The 21,908-nt window shown below is 43.8% G+C and overlaps 2 protein-coding genes across 2 annotated transcripts in view; one reads left to right on the top strand and one right to left on the bottom strand.

Annotated features, from left to right (window-relative positions):
- NT5DC1 (5'-nucleotidase domain containing 1) overlaps positions 1 to 21,908 on the top strand; it is a 1,278,063-nt gene that overhangs the window by 394,374 nt on the left and 861,781 nt on the right. The window lies entirely within an intron of this gene.
- COL10A1 (collagen type X alpha 1 chain) overlaps positions 1 to 21,908 on the bottom strand; it is a 170,342-nt gene that overhangs the window by 138,554 nt on the left and 9,880 nt on the right. The gene's annotated exons all lie outside the window — the stretch shown is intronic.

The raw sequence follows: 21,908 nt of genomic DNA, 5'->3' as shown, positions 1-21,908 counted from the left end.
CAGTGATCTGTGATCCCTCACGGTGGTTCAACGGTCTGGCCCAGCAATATGCTGGCGGTACCGCTGCAGCAACGATAAGCATATTCTGAGTTGCTTCACAGCCACAGTTTTCATGGCAGTTGGCCCGCCCTGATAACTATGGTGGTGAGGAAACTAAGGTAGCCAACCCCCTGTTGCCTCAGGGCAATGGGGTGCATGCTGGGGGTACATGTTGTACCCACCTGTGTGCATGCACCCCAGTTTCTGCATGGCATAAACTGCAACATTCCATGCCATTCAGGAACTGGCTTTAGCGCTCCCATGGTGCTGCTTTGCTAAGTGCAGTGGGACCGCCAAAGCACAACCCACCATACCAGGAGGAAACTCCTAATCTGGTGGGTAGTGAGCAGAAGACTTTAGCAGTGTGGGAGCAGGGCGGTGGCGTGGTAGCCTGCTCCCACACCGCCAAAGTTGTAATCAGATCCTAAGAGCCTGATTTAGAGTTTGGCAGATAGCTGCTTTGACACAACCATGACAGACAAACCGTACACCTTAATTCAAGTGCATTGTATGTTCCAATGTACTTGTAATAATGCGGACGCAATAGCAGTCATGTTTGTGGCGGAGTACACATCTGGCACACTCTAAATCAGGCTATAAGATAAAAATCTAAAGTTAAATGAATTTAAAGACATGGATTAAACTAATTTAAATAATAAAAAATATACATTCAAATGGAAAGGATTCCATAATCTTGAGTCATGCAAGCATGAAAGCAGATATCTTGTGGCACATCAGTAATTGGAGGAGTAAAAAGAGCCTGAGAGAGAAGCAACGAAGAGAACTAGGGGGCCTATGCATCAACAATGCCATTTGCGATTCCTTATTAGCGAAAAATAAGGAATCGCTAATAAGGAATAGCAAAAGGCTATGCATGTAGGAATCGCTATTCAAATAGCGATTCCTTAAAATTCCTTATTACCGAATCGGTAATACCGAATCGGTAATAAGGAATACCTACCCATTCATTCCTATGGGCTTGGAGGCCCATAGGAATGAATGTAAAGCCAGTCTGTATTAGCGAATCGGTATTACCGAATCGCTAATAGCGGGAGCACTTTCAAGGGTGCCAGGGTGTCAAAAGGACACCCTGTTGCACCCCTGAAAATGATATGTGCACATATGTTGCACACACACATGCTCTAAGGGCATGTGTGTGCGCAACATGAAACTTTGAAAAATGCACAAAAGTGCATTTTTCAAAGTTTTTGCAAATTACCATGCAGTTCATCTTCATGGTAATTTGCTCCCCCTATTAGCGAAATCGCTAATTTTTTAACTTTGATGCATTGCATTTAAGGAATCTCACTTTGGGATTCCTTAAATGCAATCGCTATTTAAGGAATCGGTATTTAAGGAATCCCTATTTAAAGAATCGCTATTTAAGGATTCCTTAAATAGCGATTTCTGCTTTTGGGTTGATGCATTGGGATTGGGTATTTTTTACTTAATACCGGGAGCTATTACCGAATCGGTATTTTACCGACTGGATTTTGGGTTGATGCATGAGGCTGTAGGGCGTTAGTTGAATGAAGATAGTGAGACAGGGATATTTGGATGTGTGGATTTACTGGTAAATAATGTCCTGAACTTGAAAACAAAGTTACACTGTTACCCACAAAAGGCATGCAAGAAATCAATTGGTGATTAAACAGATTAGGCATTTGAAAAATAATTTAAATGACCAAATAAATTGTTGTTCAATGTAGACTGGTGGGCAGTATTTTAGATTCTAGAAGATACAAGTTTGCATAAGGGGTACCATGGCTGAGAAGGAAAGCAGAAGACATAGGGCAAGATATACTAAGGATTTTAACTTTCGCTAATGCTCAGATTCAGCATTTGCGACTGTTAAAATGCTTTTTCTTATTTACTAATCCCATTTTTGGAGTAAGAGAATTTTTTCAGACTCCTAAAATGGGATTTTGAATCGATGCTGAATAAATATCTGGAAGGGGCTTTTTGTAGGCGTCCCTTCCAAGTATTGTATCAGTATCAAATGTAAAAATATGTTGCGATTGAAATAAGGTTGCAAAACATTGATATTTTATCCACACCTCAAATGAGGTGGCAACGCATTGGTAAAAGAGAGGGGTCTCGTTGGAACCTCTTCCCCTTTGTGAATGTAAAAAAAAAAGTTTGTTTAAGAGGAAGCAATGTTCCACAGGACCATTGCCTCCTCTTTAACAAAAAAAGTAAACTTATTTTTAAACACAGTCCCTCTTCCTCTGAGGAAAACAGCCTGCACTAAATAAAAGCTTGCTCTATTAAAAAGCAATCACAGGCATGGTGGTCTGCTTACCACAGCACGCCACCATCCCTGTGATGGCCTCCAATTGTAGTGAGCCGGGCCGGACTGGGAACTGAAACCGGCCCTGGCAAACTGATCGGCCTGTCCCCCATGGGGCAGAGGGGGGAATGCGGCCAAGCTATTTTCTAGGGCCAGTTTCGGCTGATTTTGTTACAGGGGCAGATATTGCCGGCCCGCGGTACCAAAAGCGGCTCCCCAGGAGTCCAAAACCGGCCCCCACCCTGGCTACCCACTGGGGAAATGCCCGGTGCCCGCTACAGCTTGTCCGGCCCTGGTAGTCAATTGTAATTTACAACCTACCTCATTTTATATACGAAGTAGGTCAGATTCCGACTCAATGACATTTAATAACTGACCTATTGGTACAAAGGTCGGTTCCGAAAAACCTTTTAGTGTTCACAATAATACTGGTCACAGTTTGCAACCAGTATTTTTTGACAAATAATTGGGCCATCTGCCTCATAGTTTCTTTATCTTAAAAAATTGGAAATGGTGCTTGTCATTGAGATTTTTTTTACATAAGCATAGAATTTAATCAGCCAAGATTATCAGTCATAAACTACATGGACCGAGATTTACTGAATGTGAAATAAATGAATGTGCAGACTGCATGCTTCAATGTTGATTCATTCAGTAGGCCAGAATCACACAACAATCAAGGATCACCCACTTGCCCTTTTCGCATTCCACCATCTTTATACCTTCAAAGACCTGGTCTTCAAGAAGCAAAACAGACAAATCCTCCATTGAGGTGTGCTGTCAGGAGGACGATGCAGGGCTTACTAAACATTATGTAACAAGAGAATGTGTCAGCTCTTTCCAGTATTTGATATTTAGAAGCTGCAAAGTAAACCAGTGTCTAGGACAGAGCAGGTATCATGACTGTGGAACACTGGAAGAATATCTTCCTCCCCCTGCCCTCAAACTCGGCTTCCAGAACCTGATCCTAAAATTAGGGAAGTCAGTTTCCTGACATTCGTTCACATATATTTTGTTATGCTTCTGTTATAAACACTGCCTGTCAGAGGATCCTGAATGTGCAAATTGTGTTTTGAAAAGCCGTAAACGACCTCGAACAAGGGGGAGCTGTTGTCAACAAACAGCAAACTATGAGCTTGAAAAACTGCATCATAATTGGATTTGAATAAAACTATCTCTGCATTGAACTACCCCAGAAGGGCCTTATTCTATATTGGAAATATGATGCAAAGCATGTATTTTTATAGGCAAAGTAAATAAGAGAACATTATTTATTTATTGAAGATTTCCTGTGTATTTTTCTTATTTCTCTGTACAAAAACATTGGCTCATGGGAATATGTGGTTGAGTACTAGATGTTGGTTGTATTTTAGATACTGAGCATCATTTTGCGGCAGAATGGTTGTTTTCTTGCGGAAATTTTACCGCATGTTTCAGGCCAGATCATTCCCCTTTTGTAGATAGTATTACACCATTTTTGGCCAGTTCTAAAAAGCAGCATTTTAAAGGCCTCATTGGTAATTTCTTGGAGCCATATATATTTGGTATTTTTGTGCACATTGACACCTCTGATTTGAGTTTAGTGCTTTTATTGCCCGCTTTGCAACATTATTATCATCATTGCACTTAAAGTATTTATGGGTGATATTTCAAGTTTTTGTGCCAAATTTGCTGTCCTTTAAATTGGATTTTACTCATGTTTTAGACTTGATGGACATCTTTTTCTTTGGCCAGGAACTTAAAATTGTAACTATTTTTGGAGGTTTTATTTACTTTACTTAGGATGAGTATTACACCATTGTTGGGGTCGGATTTAAAGCAACTTTGATTTGAAGTCTGATTGGGGCCCTGTTGTATGTTACTGCTAGATGTTTCTGCAGAAACTGAGGCATTTTCAAAGGCATCAACATAGCGGCCTCTGTTTAGGAAATAGTAGAATAAACAGGACTAAATATTTGGATTAAACGTAATTTACTCAAAGATTCACATATTGGGGTCACTACAATACAAATATGTGAAAAGTTCAAAGTAGTGAGAGGACTTGGAGAGTATAAATTGCATGGTAGAGGTTTTTGATGAAAAGAGGACAGTCATTGAATACATTTTCATGCCAGAAAATAAATTTCCGTACAACTTGGAAGACATAGTTCTGTGTAGCGTGAATTTGAATTGTGGTTTGCAAAACAGAGAAGCAAATTATGAGGCACACACAAGTGGGTCTTCTTGTATAACCATAACATGGGAGCTCAGCCAAGATGGAATATTGCAGTAATCTGAACATTAAGTAGACAAGAGTGTGAAGTGGGAGTTATGTTACATCTATATGAGACTCCTAGCACAAATCCTCTCCCTCTACCAACTTAAATACAGGTTGCTCTTACATACAAATTCACCTCAAACTTAAGGACCTTTCAAACAAAACACTACCTTCTCAACATGTTTGAAACATATTGCCACTGGATGAAGGACAGCTAGCTCCATGTAAACAATTCTAAAACCAGAATTCCTATAATTGTCAAAACCACATAAGGCTGCCTCTCATTTGGATGGCCACAGGAAACTAGGTAAGGCCCCACTTCTAACTAAAGATGTGAGAAAAGTTGAGATCTAGTTTGACAAAGACCTCTTCTTAAAGCATCAACTTGCAACTGTTATCAAAAACACTAACCACTACCTCATGATGTTCAAAAGATTTTTCTCTCTTCTAAAGTGAAGACACGAGATTGAGCTTACTAGGGCTCTGGTTCTATCCTGGCTCAACTTCTATAGCTCCGACTATTGTAAAATGTTGGTCGGATTCCTTTCCGACCGCCTCATTACAATGGAGGCGGTCGGAAAGGAATACAAACGGTAATTCAGAGAACCTGTCCGTTAGTCAGAATGTGACCAGTAATCCCAAGGGCGGCTCTTTCCGCCTGCGGGTTTACGATGTCAGGTTTCGTCATTCTTTCTGTGCCGGGCCTTCCGACACAGAAAGGCTGTCGGAACTCAACTTTGGGGGCCTCCTGTAGGGCCCCCTTGGGTGTCTGGCCTCCGGTTGGAGGCCGAGGGGCCACCTATAGTGTGCAGGGATGAACTGCACCTCCTATTTTACAATGGGGGCATGCATTCTGTCTGGAATACATGCTCCCATTGTAAACTATAATAACAGTGTTCGGTCGCATCCTAATTAGTTGGTCGGGACCGCCGACCGGGTGTCAGTCAGTCCCATACCGAGACAATGTTGGTCGGAGGAAACTCCGCCCGACATCGTAATAGTGCCCATAGTCTGCATAGGCGCACATCAAAAAGGGGCTTCTGAAATGTCAATGACTAAAAAATCAAGCAGTCAGAATGTGTCCTGATCTTACAATAAATCCGACCACATTAGACAAGCTTTAAAAAATCGTCACTATCTTTCAGAAGATCTAAAATGGCAGTGCACATTCCTTGAAACTAAAAATCTGCCACCTGTTAGTCATGTACGTGCTGTTTAAATCTGATAACCATTTCCATCTGTGCATGTGAAAAGTCTGGCCCTGGATATGAGGTGAAAATCTCTGTTGTCTAACTGCCTACTTCAGCACTGTGGCATTTCCCTGCTGGGTGCAAGCTACATCCTGCTTTTAAGGCTCCATAGGCTGTCATGCTCTAACTCTAAAAGCACCCATGGCTCCGTTTAATCCTCAGCTACTTGGCTGTGCCCACACCCAAGTGACCGTTTACTTGCACATGAGTCCCTGTCTTCAAGCAGGGCTATATGTCACATCTGCCGGCAGCTGTGCCAAGGGACTTCTCGCGCTGTGGCAGCTCATTTTTATGCAGGGGCCGAAATATGTGGTCAGGCTACTCTTCTTATTGGGTTGTATAGGCTGCCGGTAGCCAATTTTGGTACGTTTAATATGCTGCATACAGTGCATTAGTCAGTTTAAGTAACATTGACACAATATCATTCTTGGCTAAACCTTAAGATTAGCATCAAGCTGTCTTTTGCAGGCACCAATATATCAGAAACAATGGCTCGGAGATGGAGGTAGATCTTTATCCACTTTGCCCCTAACCCTCTCAAGTTTGCTCCCCTTTGAGGTTTCTCTTACTGTAAGTCATATTTTATTGAAAATATACTGAATATATTTCTGTTTTCCCCCTTGGATCCCTTTCACTGCTAAGGTGCTTACACACTCCTTTTCCAGAGTATTTGCCGTAAAAGTGGTGTTAAGTTGTTCAAACACATGTACCTTTTTGGTCTTTTTATTCACATGTACAAACTATATGCTTTTCTTTTTCTAGACATTTAGGGCTATGTTTGGTGCAACTTCTGCATTAACAGCTCAGTGCATTCTAAAGATATGATAAACATGTGGAAATTTGAAAGAAATTTGCTTTATATTTTGCTACATCTCTCAAATGGCCAAACATAAATCTTTGAACACCAAGCAAGTAGCATTGACATACCAAATATTTTTTATACTCCTGGGGTGTGGTCTGTAAATCAATGATGCAATATTTGCACAAATAAGTAAATGTGGCAGACTCACTATGTATGGTGTAATGTTCATTTTATGGCAGACATCAAACAAAGCAATATAAGAAAGTATGGAAACTATATGTATTATAGTTCTCTATAATCAAAGGTATCTACAGGTGCAAATGTGACCTCTTTTGCCATGACTGACTGGTGAGGGGAATGTGTTGAACATGAAAGATTTTTACCAAACATGGTAGTTGCCTTCAGTCTTCCTCATGAAGGTACATAGCCCTGCCAAGGCTTGACCCACATTTGTGTTCTTGTGGCTTTCCCAAGCGTGTGCGTACTAGACATATATGGATTTTCAAAGGGATTGATCAGGGATCCACTCACTAGACACCACGCGGTGTTTTAATGTGGGACGTTTCCATGGAGGATGACTGCAGTTCTTGAGCCTGGAGACAGCTGACACCCATTGAACACTACCAATCCCAGCGGTTCCTGAAAAGTAGACCCACTGTGATGTGGCTTGATTGAATCTCAGCACATTTTATTACCCAAAATGCCCTGCAATGTCATAGTATGTGTCCTCACAGCACAATTGTTTCCAGTTTTGTGTAACAAGACAACTTCAGAGCTTCCAGAAGATGACAAAAGTTACACCATCCAACATTACCACTCTTCTCCCTATAGAAAGAGTACCAACACATGTGTGGATGGGCATATTACATGGGACAGGAACCGTCCTAAACCTTGATCATTTGAACATCATATTGATGGTACATACACTTCACACAGTCACAGTTTTGACCGCTTCCTGTGTATTACCAAAGGCCACACACATGTGAGGTGCTGTTTTTGATCAGTAGAAGTGTGGGCACATGGGGTGGGACTTTTGCTGTTCCCCATAAATTCCAGTACTTTTCGTCACAGGAATATGAGAAATGTATGTTTTTTAACTAAGGTTTGACCTTTGCAGGGCATTCTGGATAAAATAAGTGGTGGCATTCACTTAAGCCACACCACCCGGGACTCCCCTGGGTGAATATGTTTTAGAAATGTTTAGGTAGTGATAGGTGCCAACTGACCCTGGACTCAAATAGCCTAGCTACCCACAGATCAAAACCCAGCCGAATTGCAACCATCTTTCTTGACTATGGTGACAGGCCCACCCATACATGTGGGTACTGTTTTAATGAGGATATGCACGGTAACTCAGGATTGTAGGACATGTGCTATTTTGTATTAAATGTCTCTGTTTTTGGCTTCCTGTCCATAAAAAACATCCTCCCGATAACCTGGCATTATGGAAAATACAGATTTCAGCATTGTTGGGCCTTTGCCTTTTTCTGTCTTCATTTTCTCAACCCATTTTTGTTGGTTTTTAGGATTCTGTGTACTTTTTCCCTGTCAAACAATGGTAACATGCTTGTAGTCTCCCTTGAAAACATGGTACACGTGGCTTACACCTGAATGGTACATATAACTTACTTGTACATCCCTAGTAAATGGTACTGAAAGGTACTAAAAGGTGCCCATGTGCCTGTAAATTAAATGCCACTAGTGGGCAACAGCACTCATTGTGCCACCCACTAAAGTAGCATTTTAAAACACGCCTTAGGCCTGCCACTGTAGCCTGTTGTGCAGTTTGAAACTGCAATTTTGACTTGGCAAAATACATGTTTTGCCAGGTCTAAACATTCCTTTTTATTCATACTTGTAGGTCATGCCTAAAGTAGGTCTAAAAAAGGCTCAAAGGGCAGGGTGCATGGTTTTAAAAAGTAGGATACGTGTCTTTAAGCTTCACATGTCCTGACAGTAAAAAACGCCAAGAGTTATTTTCTTCTGTTTGTAAAGCTATCTCTCCCACACTAGGCTGCCTTATTACACTTAATAAATGCTAGCTTCAGATTGGGAGGTATTAGAGATATGCTGTTTACACTCAAATGAATTTTAATTTAAAATCCTCTTAAATGGTGGAGTTGGATTTTAAGTTACAATTTTGAAAATGCCTCTTGTAGAAAGTTGCCATTTTTCTGGCCAAACCAAGGGGCAGATTTATCAGTCTCTCACAGCAAGTCACCTTTCTGCCTGCATAAAAGCAGAAAGGCAGGAAGGTGCCGTATTCAACATTATATGACAAAGTCTTGTCCTTTCCTAGCACTGGCCCACTTTTGGCTGCCTAGTGCCAATGCAGACACCCTTGCGTCATGTTGCAAGGGTGCCTGCTTTGTAGGCAGGATTGTCCCTTCCTGCACAAAAACAACCCTAAGAAACATTTTCCTCTTTCTATTTGTGCTGTATAATGCAGCAGCAGATCCAGAAGCTACGCCACGCTAACGTGAAGACAGGCCGGGAGGCTCACGGCTGCTCACAGCGGAGGCTCAGCAGCTCACCCGCGGCCCGCTGCTTCACTGCTTTGCTGCTTGCTGCTTGCTGCAGCAACTCTTCTTTGCCCCTGCCTCCCCATCCGACTTATCCGCCTACCAGCAAGTGACCCGGCGGGGGGGCCGAGAAGTGGCAAGAAGGAGACCACAAGTCCGCAAGGAGTACCAAGGTGCACCGACCCGCGGGAGCTGCCTGCTTAGAAGCCCGCATCTCCGGTGCCCAAGAGCTCCGAAAGGACACCAGTCTCAACCCCCATCCACGGAGAGAGGAGGTGAGCGAGTTGGTGGAGACAGCCGGAGACTGGGGGTGTTTGTAGCTCAGCGGGTGATCGGCGGGGGGGCAGCTAACAAGTGGGCTACCAAGTCGTAAGAGCTGCAGAAGCAGTGAAGGGGGGTCCCAGGAGCATCGTGGGGAGGCCCAGAGCCCCTGCCCTGCCAAAAGCCTTAACAAAATAAAAAGAGGATCTCCACAGTGTGCTCCGAAGACCCCCAGCCTTAACCAGGAAAAACATCACCTAGGGGGGTCACCGGAATTCCTTAGAACTAAGAAAAAACAGGAATCATCAACCAACAACTAAGAAACAAGCCTCAGAGAACGGACCATGAGATCAGGGAAGCCTCGAGGTGGTGAAGAAAAACCTCCCGGGAAGACAAAAAAAGGAAGATGGGGCCCACCTAGCACAAATAAAGAGGCAGACGTAGGAACAGCCAGGGGCAGGGGCATGAGCCTCCAAAGGCCGATATCTCAGAAAGCGACCAACATCGGGCCAGACCCACACATAGATCCTTCAGCGTCTTTTGACTCTATAAAACAATGGCCGTGGTGCCCTGCCCCTGTACCTAGTGTCGCAGAGGATTCTTACACTGACAACACAGATCAGCAAAAACTAACAAGGGAGAAACAGACGACGGGGCACTAGCCTCCCCTGCCCACAATGCACCAGGTCCAGGCTTTAAAGCCAGCAAACGGGCACTACATTTTGACTTTCTTAAAGTATGCCATAGACTTTCCACAGGGAGCAGCAAGGAGCATACAGAAAATAATGACGGCACCAACGCTAATGCTGAAAATCACAAGGACGCTACGGATCTCACGTACAGCAGCGACAAATTAACAACCTCAAGTCACAAATTATGGAGCAAAAGCAACTCCAGGAATGCCCTCAAAATTAAAACAGGGACCTCAGTGGGAGTCGTTACCGGCCTTTCTGGGTTAGACGATCAAAGCAGGTTACAACCAGCTAAAGGATCTGATTCACCTTCAGCACAGCCACCTCCCCAGGCTCAACAAGCAATCCACCCTCAAATGGCTCGTGCCCTCGTCCACTGGGATCCAGACACATGCAGCGACCTTGTTTTCTCGCAGCAAAGCCACTGGACAGACCAGAAAACGACAATTAAAGAAACAGAAGGAGGCACTCTGGATTACCTGAGACTTAACCATGACCAAGTGAGCAATCCCCGAGCTCATTCTCAATGGTTCATTTTCCTAGTCTAATGATAGAGCAATTTCCATCGGAACAAGATAATATGGTGGGAAACCATAGTTATCTCCTCTCAGGGTTAGAAATCAAAAACACCAAAATCTTCAATCCACAAGAAGCAAATGAAATAGTAGACATCAAACAAAGCAGGCGCCCGTCCCTAGAAACGAACGAGCTAAGCTCAGAAAAGGAAGAGGACACTCCAAACAAGACCCCCCCAGAGGAGTGAACAACCGCGTGAGCACAACACCTACACAGAGCACCCCGAGCATCTTTAATACTCACCCCTATTAACCCAAATACAGGGGGAAACACCGAAGAGCACTCCAAAGGCCACCATATGGCCGCAACTATTAAATACCATAGAAACCATAGGTAGAGCAATATCATATCATGCAGACAAATTAGACACGCAAGTCGATCTGCTTAACATCTTGGCTATCCACGTCCAGGGGATAGAAGCAAACTTACATGACCTTAACACCATGATAAAGAAGGTGCAACTCGACAAGGACACAACATTTCATACTTGCTACTGCCCCCAAATAATTGACAAACTGGCAACCGTACCAACTTTGATGTCACAGATATTAGGGGTTGTTAAGGAACCCCCTAAAGAGATTAGCAAATCCACCAGGCAGGAAAGAGATGAACAAGACGGTCAGGGGGGAAGTGGCAGGGCAAGTGGTGTCCTGAGCAAAGAAGAGAGTCCCGAAGTACTAGAGCAGTCAAGCTCTTCCATTCCAGGCGACACCAAGACGCCAGCCAACTTAGATGAACGAGCTCATTCTGAGGTGGAAGAGGATGCACCACAAAACCAGGATTCACAAACAAAAGACCAAACAAGCCCTAAACAATCGAAGTTGACAATCTCTCTCACAAAGAGAGAAAGGAAGCGCTTGAGAAAAGCAAGAAGAACCAAATCAAACACCCGAGGTCCGCCAGCGACACATCCTCAAAAAACAAATTTCGATCCTAACGATACCAACGTCAAGGTGCTGACAGAGGAAGATCCCTCTCAAAATAAAACAAACGTTGTGCTTGGGTCAATTCCAACTGACAACTCCTTAACAAAGGAGGCCTCAACTCCAGACGGCCAAAACCAACGAACCAGCTCAATCCAGCAAGCAAGGAAAGTGTTTAGTATATTCAACATCCCGGTAGAGAAAGAAGAACTCAAACCATTGAGCCCTGGAATATTAAAAATCACAGATACTGCGCACGCTAATGAAGCAAACATTAACTCCTCCACCTTACAAGCGACCCTCAATAGCAGCCAAGCGGATTTAGAGAGATGTACGAAGCCCAACGGAAGAAAGAAACGGGCACAGCCACCGGGAACAACATATGTTCCACCAGTTGTGAACACCAGCAGCATTGAGAGAAACTGTTCCCAACATCAAACTAACTCTGCCCCTTCAGACCCGGTGGCTTGCCGGGGAGGCACAGCCACATCAAGCCACGGGGGAAAAAAAAGCTACATAGAACCAATGCGACTCATCCCAAGCAAAAAAGTTGAACTAATTCCGCGATACGGCTCGAGGGGGCCACATGACACCCTGAATAGAGGGTCCATTTTAAAACTCTTAGAAGAATTTCCAGCTCTGCGTCATATAAAATCAGGCGATTTGGAATCAATTGAATTCAAACCAAACTCTCCCCAATCAGGCCCAGACTCCACAATTATAACATGGAATGAACACAGCTTTACAGAACAAATTCTGCAGCATAGGGAGGAACTCTCCTACTGGGCATAGAGTTAATAAAGGTGGAGCCCGCATGATACCGCAGTCCGCTCCAGAAACAAAGTCCAAAACGGAGCCTCTTAAAAGGCGCGAAAGGTCCAGACGAAAGGAGAACCATGGCAGAAGAAGGCCTCCTACCAAGGCAAATCACAATTGCTCAACATGAAGAAGTCACACTTGAGGGGCACCCACAAGCTCACTTGGTTTTAAATCAGAAGGGTGTAGTATGAATTAACCCAAGTCAAACATCAGGAAAAGAGCAGGGTTGCAAGATCTGTTCTTGGAACGTCAACGGGCTGAGCTCAAGGCTAAAAGAAGACGATTTCATAGAGTTCATCACACAACACAACAACTTCTCTTTCAGGAAACCTGGCAGCCAAAAAACTCGCCACTCGTGGGATACAAAGAACATTTCATCCCAGCACACAAGGAGGCACAGCATGGTAGGGCAAAAGGAGGACTATCGACCTTTATATGCACTGACTTCATTTGGAGAGATGTCTTGGATTCAACATTGATGCAATGCATTAAAGTCGAAATCTCTCCTTCCATTGGCTTATTAATTCTGAATCTGTATATGCACCCAGCGGGAAAACAAAGAATTAAGCAACTAATAGCTGCAATTACAACGCTGAAAAGCACCTACCCAAGTGATAATATGATAATAACAGGCGACTTCAACATGAACCTAATCCAAGGACAGGAGGGAAATTTAGCGAGCTTTATACAGCCCCGACAGGCCAATCGAAGTAGACAACGTGCAATGGGGAAGAAATGCGCAGCAAAATTGGAAGACCTCTTTCTGCACACGCTAAATGGAAGGGGCCCCTTGGACAAACCAACAGCCTTAACGAGAGTCACCAGGAATACAGGCTCAACAATAGACTTTACGTTAGCAGACCCCAATCTATTTCCTCATATCAAAGACTTCCATATCCTGGAACGGGTTGAGAGCGACCACTACCCCCAGATCTTCACATTATCTATCACTCCAAAAGGGTCGGATCAGGCGCATCCTCTAACATTGAACACTCAACTTTTCAACTTACAACGATTAAATTGGAATGAAAATAACATTTCAAATCTAATGGAGACATGCCGCTTATTGCTCTCACCGCCAGTAGAAGCTCAAGACACAGTAAAGGCCTGGGAATCTTTCGTAGTCAACATCAACAAAAAATACCAAAACAAGTGCAGAGGACACAAAACAACAAGAAACGGAGGAGGGAAGTGGTATATGCCAAAAATGCATTCAATAAAAACGCGGCTGAATATACACCTAAGGTCACTTCGAAAAAATGACCCCCAATTATCACAACAAACTCTCACAACAATAGAAAATTTGAAAAAGAAGCTAAAACGTGAAACCAAGGCGGCCAAGTAAAAATATAAGGAATACCTCGAGACCACCATACTCCATGCCAGTAAGCAGCAAAATTCTAAAAAGTTTTGGGCAAAAATAAACCTTATGCTTAACAGCAAACAGCGACAGTTCAACTCGGACATGACAGATCAAATTTGGAGCGCTCACATCGATGCAACATACAATACCACAATGGACAAGCGCATAGACAACATAATTGATATTCCACCCTCAGTTCAAGAACAACACCAGAAGCCGGGAATCCCAAGAAGCAAAAAGATTCACCTCACACCCTTAGTCTGGTACCAGTGGAAGCTTCAGCCCCAGACCCAATAAAGCCATTCCAAACTAAATCACAAACCACAAATACAGAAACCTATATAGAAAGCAGTAAGCTAGCCACTCTGGAGCATAAAGAAGAAACAGACCAGATAACTCCAAAGCAGGTTCTGAGGACTATAAACCACTTGAGAGCGGACGGGGCTCCCGGACCAAATGGCCTACCCAACGCTCTATTCAGGCAAGATCCTAAGTTTTGGTCTAGCTTCTTATTCCCTTTGTTTTGTAACAGCTTAAGGACCGGGAATATTCCTGACTCCTGGAGGGGTAGCATCCTTCAACCGATTCATAAATCAGGGACACGCTCAGACCCAAACAACTATAGGTTAATAGCCCTAATAGACGTTGAGGCCAAGATCTACGCATCCAACCTACTGGCAGACCTGGAGACTTGGGTCAGAAGTAAAAACCTGATCCCAAAGACACAAACAGGATTCCGGGCTGGCATGGGCACCCTAACAAACTTATCGGCACTAACTCTCCTAGCCAAGAAAGCAATTGACAACTCTAACATCCTATATACATGCTTTCTAGACCTCAAAACTGCTTTTGATAAAGTGCCAAGATCCAAACTATGGGTTAAAATGAAAGCTTGGGGTGCCTCTCCCAATCTAATGGGAGCAATTATCAACTTATATTCGCATACGTGGGTCCAAATAAAAAAAGGAGACGGTCGGCGCCTGACAAAGAAATTTCCAACACTAAACGGGCTAGAGCAAGGTTGTGTGCTGGCCCCTAGCCTATTCAACATCTATACCGCCGACCTAGAGAGCGACCTACACACAATCCAGGGTGACCCACCGAAATTGGGACAAACCACCATAGAGAGTCTGCAATATTCGGATGATATCGTGCTTCTCTCTCAAACTCCAGTTGGCTACAACAGCTGATTTCACAACTCGCGCTGTACATCTCAAATGCACAATTAACAATAAACCTAAAAAAATCTAACGTTCTATGCTTCTCCAGCACTCGCAAAAATGACCAAAATTGGTTTGGAGGATAAATTCTTGTACTCTAAACCAGGTGGAAGAATACAAATATTTGGGGATCCTACTAGATCGCCAATTAAACTATAAACAGCATTTAGACCTTGGGAATACAAAATCAAGACAACTTCAATTCGCTTTCAAAATGGTACAAAAAAAACTAAGAGGAAGCTCAACCAGTCACTTGCTAAAGGTTGTAGCAGCAAAATGTCTGCCCTCAATCACATACGGCTCGGAAATGATGGCCACCAAGGACTCTAAAACGCTAAATCTTGCTCAATCAAGATTGTTAAAAAAAACTGTTCTCAATTCCGCGCCATATTTCCCAAGCGCAAATACGCCTGGAATACGGATTAACAAACCAGGTACCGACCAGACAAGGGGTCCTGGCCAAATATTACTGGCGCACGAGGGACACCGAAGACAACATGCTTGCCGATCACTGTTGGGAAGAGGTCGAAAAACAGGCTAGGCAGACCAATTCCACATGCAAGTCTCTTAGGCAAGCACTTCTATCACTAAACCTGGAAGAAGCTTGGCATTCACCAATGTCATATCTTGCTTTTAAACAAACCACCAACAAAGCAGTCAAACAAGCATCGTTGCAAATAGACAAAGCATTAGTGGCTGGCAAAAGTCATGCATGGATCGTGATGCCAATGTATAAACAACTGAAACAACAATCCTATTTTCAAGAATGCTTTAGGGATCACTATAAGAGGAAACTAAGCTTACTGAGATTGGGGTGGTTTCCGAGCAAAGACCTTACCCCAAAATGGTGACGGACCTGAACATCTCTGGATTGTCGCCTCTGTGACAAGGGAGTAGAGTTGTTACTACAACTATTATGTATTTGCCCAGCCTTACACAATCTAAGGAAGATCCTCCTGAGGCCAATCTTAAGAGAAACTCAAGTCAGGACCTGCAGGGCCGCTGTGATAAAATGCCTCAGTGGGTCCTCGGTACAACTTTCCTGCAAAACGATAAAATTCCTGACATTTGCTGCTCAAGAGCTCGAAAAAAAGGCAGCAGCAAAAGAGGAACTGGGACATATGGATACTCTGCAGGCGGACCCAGATCCTCCTTGATGCACTGCACAGCCACTCTCCTCCCCCTCCTCTTCTTTTTTATTCCAAGTCACTGCAAGTACTTCACTTGAGACAAGGGAGACAGTCACATTTAATCAAATATAAGCCCAAACGTGTGTAGCATCCCTTGTTATAACCGTCATTTGCTGGCCCCAATCTTCTAATGAGAGGGCCATTGTCTTATAAAATGCTATTACTGTTTTTATTTTTCTTGTATATTTAAAAACGCTCTCCCTGTTTTTACTCATCATGTATATCTGTGTAATGTCGCCCAGGACATGGGGGCATGTTTTATTTTTATTCAATATGTTGTTGTTTACCACTTGGTGGTATGTTCCACCCTTTTATGATTTTAACAAATCAAATAAAAGTATTCTTCTTCACTTAGAAAAAAACAAGGTGCAATAAAGATATTTCTCCTAGTTATGCCTCACCGGCGGAGGTGTAGCATTTTGATGCACTCCCAGGTCTAGCACTTATGGTTAGTATGGCTGGGAATGTGCCAAATCCATGAGTAGATGCATGGGGATACCCACGCTTTATCCATGGAATGCTTCCCTGTGTAGAGTAACACAAGGCAGTGAATTGTGCTGGCTTGCGTTACTCTAGATCTATCAAGCCATGCAGAGCTCCACAAGATGGTCTTTGTGGCTTGATGAAGCTCACTTAGGGATTGCGTCACCCTTGCGCGTCCTTGCATGACTCAAGTAGGATGCAAAATCTTCATAAATATGGGCCCAAGTGTACCTTTCTGATAGTGTCCTGGGCCACAGGACTATGAATGGCTCTGCTGTTTTGGGTTGTGTTTTGCATCCATACAGTGGGACAAAGGAATCCTAGGTGTGAGGGGAGAATGTCTTCCTGACAGGATAGCTGGGGGGAAGATGTACTGTGCCCTGATCACATTTGAGAGGGTCCTGCCTTCAGTACACACAAAGGAACTTGGCAAAATGCCTGCCATTGCCTTTGTCTCCCTATAGAGTTTGCAGCCAGCGAAAGGGATAGAACTAACCAGAACCAATTTTTGGGGTAGGTCAGGGAATCCCCCCCACACAAAGGCTGGCACCAGGTATAGAATGGGACTTCAGAACCGCTCATCAGAACACTCTTGGACCTGTGGAAGATTCAGAAGAAGGACTGCCATGCTGCCAGACATATTGCCTACTACTGTAAGGACTGCCTTGCTAGCTGAAGAAGCAAGATTGGACCTGCTTGCCTTGATTCCAGGCTACCCAGAGTGACTCCAAGGGTCAGTTGGCTGTCCTTCTGTGTAAGCTAAAGGGATACAACAAGCTTCCAGAAACCTCCCTACAACTGCTCAGCTGGACCTGCATAGATCTGCCTGAGACCTGCTGCTGGCCTCTGTTAGAGTGAGACCTGATACCCAAAAGGTGCCCCCAGGTCCTGGACCCTTGGCTTGCATCAGTGAGAGGTTTGGAAGAAAATCTTGAAGTTTGGGCTCCTTACAACAATGAAGTGACCTTCTTGCACCTAAAATTGACCGCCTAGGATGATCGCCAATGCAAACCTCCAGCAGGAGATGCTGTTCACGCCAACAGTGACCGTCCGTGACAACCGGCAGCACAAGACCTGCACTTCGCGACCGACAGCAACGGTCCATGTGGATCAACCAGTGTAAATCTCCAACGACGACTGTCTCATCACGTGACAGCAATGACTGTCTGCGACACATGACCTGCTTATTAATGCCAAAAGCCTCCTCTTCACGGCCCCCTTCAACGCGAACGGAACTCTTCATGTCAGACTTGAGAAGGTAACCTTTCAGTGGGACTAACCCGTATTCCATTGCTTTCAGCCTGAACATGTGACATTCCCCAGTCTACCGTGACCTCATAACTGCGTGTGGCGCTTTCTGCTTCTTGGTGCTATTATCACTTAAATCTTAAAAATTCAATATCTTGGATAAAGTAGCAGTGCGCAAAGGTCTCACGTCTTTTCTGTTCCCTTATACTCCCATTGCTCGCAATGCTCACTTTCTGCCGTCTCTTCATTCGCCCTACTTCGCGGACAGGACAGAAGGGGGCTGTAGGACAATTCAGGACCTTTTTATAGGGGGCTCTCTTAAAACTTTTGAACAATGTCAACAGGACTACCAGCTGGATGAGGGGGCACGGTTTCAGTATGCCCAACTCCGGCATTGGGTACAGACATCCTCGCTGGCGCAAGCGGCTACTCGGGCCCTTACTCCGTTCTAACAGTTGGTGCGGTCATTTGACAATTCTAGGGGATTAATATCTCGCACATCCCACGTTCTGCAACATTCGCAGCGAACCGCCCCTCACCCTTATCAGCAGAGGTGGCAAGCAGCATTTGCTACTGATATTGCGTCGCCCAATGGCTGTGGCAGGACATTCCCAAGGTGTTCCAAAGTATCCCCCAACAGGAGTCGGCATACAAAGTTATGACGCACTTGTACTACACCCCTCACAGATTGCACACAATGTTCTCTACTGCCTCGTCCCTATGTTGGCGTTGCACTGGGCTACATGGGACTTTCTTCATGTTTGGTGGACCTGTCCGCTCTTGAACGTCTTCTGGAAGGAAGTTCTCAGTCATATCAGACAGGTATTAGGCTACCCACTCCCAGAAGACCCACTTACAACAGTCCTGGGCCTCCGGCCGGTGAACATGTGAGCCACGACCCGACGTGACCGACACCTCAGCCTGCATATGCTGGGGGCTGCCAAACAAACTATTGCTCGTTACTGGAAAAAAGCGGAGGCGCCGCCGATTTAACGTATGGTTCACCCGCCTGTGGCACACGGTGGCGATGGAGCTCCTTACAGCGCGACTACAAAATCAAGATGCCAGGTTTGCCAAATTGTGGAGTCCGCTGGTGGATCACTTAGGATGACTGGAATATGCTAGACTCAAACCCCCGAGGTTGAGGGCCCTCCGCCTCTTTGATGATGCAAACTCCCCCACAATGCAGGCCCTTAACTCCTGTCTTGCTGCAACTGTCGCTGTCTCTGATCTACATGCTCTCAGCACTGGCTGGCGACCCTCAACATTATAGCGTTCGCGCTTTTGCAGTCTATGGCTTTGGTGATGCCAACCGCACTCCCACCCATCACCCCGCCGCCATCTCTCCCTACTTCTCTCCTTTGCTCTCACCTTATTCTCTCTTTTCTCCCTCACTTGACTCTTTGGGGACTTTCTCTCCACCCCCCTCTCCTTTTCTAGTTCTCTTTCTCTTTGTTTCTCTATTTCTATTAGAGTTTATTTGCTTTTCAGTGTGAAGGAGCTCCATCACAGCGTTTCTTTAATACAGTAGTCTCTGCACGCGGCCGGCCCAGTTTGGGTTGTAGGCGACTTGCTGTGTAACCCAACATAAGTGTGATGTCAGATATTGCCCATATCACATATATTGAATGCTAACCAATTCATGTAGCCGGGCCACCATTGGGTTGTAGGTGCTTAGCTGTTTATTACGCTGCAGCTCCTTCTTTTCTCTAATAAAAAGAGTTAAAACAAAAATTCAATATCTCTGGTTCTACGAAATTGTTTTTTGTCATTCTGTTATCATTTTATTTATTAAAGTTTACTCTAATTTTCCAAATTCCTTTGGGATTTTCTTGGGTTGGGTTTTCACTCTATTACTTTTTAAGCACTGCATAAATACTCTACACATTGCCTCTAAGTGAAGCCTGACTGCTTTTGTTCCATGCTACAAAAGGGTTAAGCACAGGTTAATTTAGTGACTTTTGTCGCTCATCCTGAGGTGGATGCTGTTTATTATTTGAGTGGGGCTTCCACTTCCTCCTAACTAATAACCCAATTTCTCACAGGTGTGGTACAAATGAGCCCAGTATCAAATGGTATATTCATTTTATGGATCGCCTTCTGAGCAAATACTTTTACAAAACATTGTTACTCATTTATCTTTTTTCCTCATTTGCATTGATTATATTTTGATTTCTAGAATGACTTTGTTCAGGAAATCTTTGAGCAGTCTACAAAAAAACATGTTCCTGAATTTAGAATTCTGTCTACTTTTTAGCAATGTTTAGCTTTTTGTGAGCTTCCATATGAGTTTCACCTATTTCCTCATCCGCCTATTGCAAGTAAGTATATAGCACAAAAATAAGAAAAAATGTCTGTTTAGGTTAATTAAAAATGTAAACAGAGCCTGACCCCTTGCTTGGGCAAAGACATGTCGTTTTTTCGTCTAACAATGCTTTTAAACTTATGGCCATGTGACAGACATTTTGGTTATTAAGGGCTATATAATTATTGATCATTATCCCAGAACTAACCATGTGTCCCATGAGCACTATGTGATTAAATATTCTTATTGTGTAATGTGCACACTTTTAAAAAAACATAGCATATAAGATAATGAATGTGCGTTTCATAGTAAAATTCCTGTACCACCTTTCTCAACAGAAAATTTACCATAATGCTAGCAATTGAAAGAAAGTATATGTATTTCACTTCTGTGGTTATGGATAATGGTGCAGTTGTAACTTAAATGGCTTTTTTCTTGTCATCATTCAGTCCACAGAAATTGTTTTCTTTGAAGGGATATTATTTTTCTAAAGTCAAAAATCTTCTTAAATATCCTGTGCGATAAACACCCATGCGATGTGCACGGACTCTTCAGTACTAAGTGAGAAGGCTGGAGTACCTGTGGTAGACCAGGATTGGCATCCAAATCACTCTAAAAACATTGTCTCCATCACATCAAGAGTAATAGCAGAAGAAAAAGGACATTTATCCCACCACTGCTTTTACTACTTCTGCCAATTGCATAGAGTTGCTTAGAATGGATACTGTAAGTTACCAAGGAGTTCCGTGATCGAATAGAGGCATAAGTCCAGAAACTTCTCAAAGACCAGGGACATCCAGACCGCTTGGATGTCCCTCTATCAGTATATCTAACTAGGTTGTCTGTCTACGCTTGAAAAGCCACCATTTTGTTTTAGTTTGGTGGAGTGTACACATTACTCCCAACTTCATAAATCAAGTAGTGGGTCTATTAAAGGTATGTTTTAACAAGGCATCTGCCAAAAATTGCCGGACTACTTGCCCGCCAAACTCTTGGTCCGGGAAGAGGTGGTTGGAGCGGCTTCGTTGTCGACAGCAGAGTGCCAGATGGTTTCACCATCAGAAACATTGCACTGGTAGACAAATTGCTGCATGCCTGCCACCTCAACAGCATACTCGTGGTGGACTTTTTTACGTTGTTTTTTCCAGTGTGCAATTGCCTTGCAAGGCTTGGTGGTCACGAACGTATACAAAAACGTGTTATTCTTGTACTGGGAAAAAAATCTTTTTTTTCTTTTCAAAACTAAGCCTCCACTTTCGGTATTTGTTTCTGAAAAAATGATTCCATAACATGGTGGCCTGGCTGCCATTGCAGTTTTCCTAAAAGTTGCTGGTGGAAGTGCCTTTGGTGAAAACCACTCTCCACACTAGCACCAAACCTTAAATATCCCTAAAACAGTACTTAATTTCTGGTAGAAAAAAAAAGAGTAGGGGGCCAGAGTTTAACTTAGGTTCCGCCTCTGGCATTGCTGAATGGACTGGCTTAGAGCATACCAATACCCCCACCCAACACTTCCTGTTTAGGTATCTCACTCTTTCTTTTTCATCCCTTCTAGCTTTGTCACTGTTTCCACTCCTCCTCTTTCTTCCTTCTCTTGTCTTCTTTTTTAGCCTTTTTCTCTTGCACTGGGTCAAAGTCTGCTGAGGAACAATAAGTCAAATATGTGCG

Source organism: Triturus cristatus, chromosome 6, assembly GCF_964204655.1.
Source record: "Triturus cristatus chromosome 6, aTriCri1.1, whole genome shotgun sequence".
Lineage (NCBI taxonomy): Eukaryota > Metazoa > Chordata > Amphibia > Caudata > Salamandridae > Triturus > Triturus cristatus.
This window is presented reverse-complemented; position numbering and strand designations above follow the sequence as displayed.